The 1,874-nt window shown below is 27.4% G+C and overlaps 1 long non-coding RNA gene across 1 annotated transcript; it reads left to right on the forward strand.

Moving 5' to 3' along the window:
* Positions 1–344: 344 nt before the first annotated feature.
* LOC111366483 lies at positions 345–1,161 on the forward strand. The gene is made up of 2 exons (XR_002697665.1): positions 345–612; positions 819–1,161. It is a non-coding gene; the product is annotated as an uncharacterized LOC111366483 (long non-coding RNA).
* Positions 1,162–1,874: the final 713 nt, after the last annotated feature.

Raw genomic sequence — 1,874 nt, forward strand, 5'->3', positions numbered from 1 at the left:
CATTTACATTACATTTGTCTCTAACGTCTATTTACCAACATTTATCTACAAACGTCTATCTATCAACATTCAAAAGTATATCAAAATATGTATCTATGTTCAAAATATTCTATAAAATTTATCTACCACATTCAACCAATAATTTTTTTTTTCAATTAATCACATACAACCATATACATTTCAATTACTAACATTTACTCATCAATATTTATTCACTAATGTCCACCTATGAACATTAAAAACGCTATCTACCACATTTACTCATTCAATTATTTAATTATTCTTTTTTTGGCAACTACCACATACAACCACTTAAATACTGAATACATTAAAAACATAAATACTTAATTAAATGAATGGAAATAAACTATATTCAAATTCAATTTGCATTTACACATTCCAACTACTAACATTTACTCCTCCCACATTTGAACTACCAACATTTACTCACCCCACATTTCAACTACCAAGATTTACTCACCAACATATATCCTTCATCTATTTACATAAACATTTGAACTACTACTCACCTTTAACCATTTTCTTTTTGACAAGCATTTTGCAAGTTTCCTGTCTAATCAAACTTCCTGCGTGATCGACTACAGCAAAAAGGTAACCTTCATGTGATAAAAATAAATTTATAATCTATTTATAAATACTATTTTGTTAAAAAGTTATACAAATGATCTTCAAATTTTTTGCAATTCAAGCTTAAATCTGTAGTGTCGAGTTCTCCTATGATAGTTTAAGGTAGCACACTAAAATCATGTTTTACAGTACGACATGCGCATATTAATTTCTTTTTTTTTTCACCTTAGAAGATGTCGAAGTGTAGCACAACGCGCTGCGCGGAGTCACTCCACGCTGCGCGGACTCCGCGCTTCTTCAAGGTGGGATCCAGTTAAATTCTACTCTTTGCCAGTTAAATTTCACTCTTTGCCTCTATTGGAGAAGAAATTACAGTGGCTCATGGCCAAAACTGTACGAGAATTCTGAGATTGTTTAGTCCCCTCATGGGTTTCTATACAAATTAGCGTAATCAGTCTTTTTGTTGATTCTTGTTGGTGACTTTATTGATGAATAAGTTTAATGAACTGAAATTGTAAGTTTTATGTCCTTTTATTGTGTTTTTTGAGCAAATTTAACGTCTTTTAAGTAAAATGTGAATTTTTTTATTTTATTTTTTATTTTTTAAAAGGTTCCTTTTTTAAATAAGTGATGAACCAATTTAGATGTTTTAAAATAGTATCCAGCTAACATATGTACTACATTTATGATATATTGTTACATAATAAAGTTTACGCTTGTTTGAATTTGCTCCTGTCTTGAAGAGCAATTGAACTGAACCATTGGGAATTATAATTTGTAAAAGTTAAATTGAGATTGGATGGAAAACATATAGTTTCAATTTTGAAACCTAATTTATGCCACCAAATGCAGAAGCTACTAATGAGGCCGACATGCATGTGCAGAATAAAAAAATTATGAAATACATACGATTAATTACAATTTCCTCAAAATAAATAATACAGATATAAATTGACGGGTTATATATCAAATTCATTATAAATTGTTTGAATTTTAATTATATAAATTTATTTATTTTGTTCGAAAGTATTGGAATGATTATTATATAATTTTGTTCTTGTATGTCGACACAGAATTTTTTTTTATTCATTCCTGTAATTGACTTTACTTATTTTTATAGTTATATTTTGTTTTTTTAATATTATTTTTTACAATTATTTTTCTCCGCTCATTATTAACTTATTCCAATTTCATAAATTCTTGTATAACATTTTCTTCAAATATATTGCGTAATTATTAAAGTTCACAAATTTTATTTATTTAAACTGTATATTAATCATATTGCA

The sequence above is a fragment of the Olea europaea genome, chromosome 18 (assembly GCF_002742605.1).
Source record: "Olea europaea var. sylvestris chromosome 18, O_europaea_v1, whole genome shotgun sequence".
Classification (NCBI taxonomy): Eukaryota; Viridiplantae; Streptophyta; class Magnoliopsida; order Lamiales; family Oleaceae; genus Olea; species Olea europaea.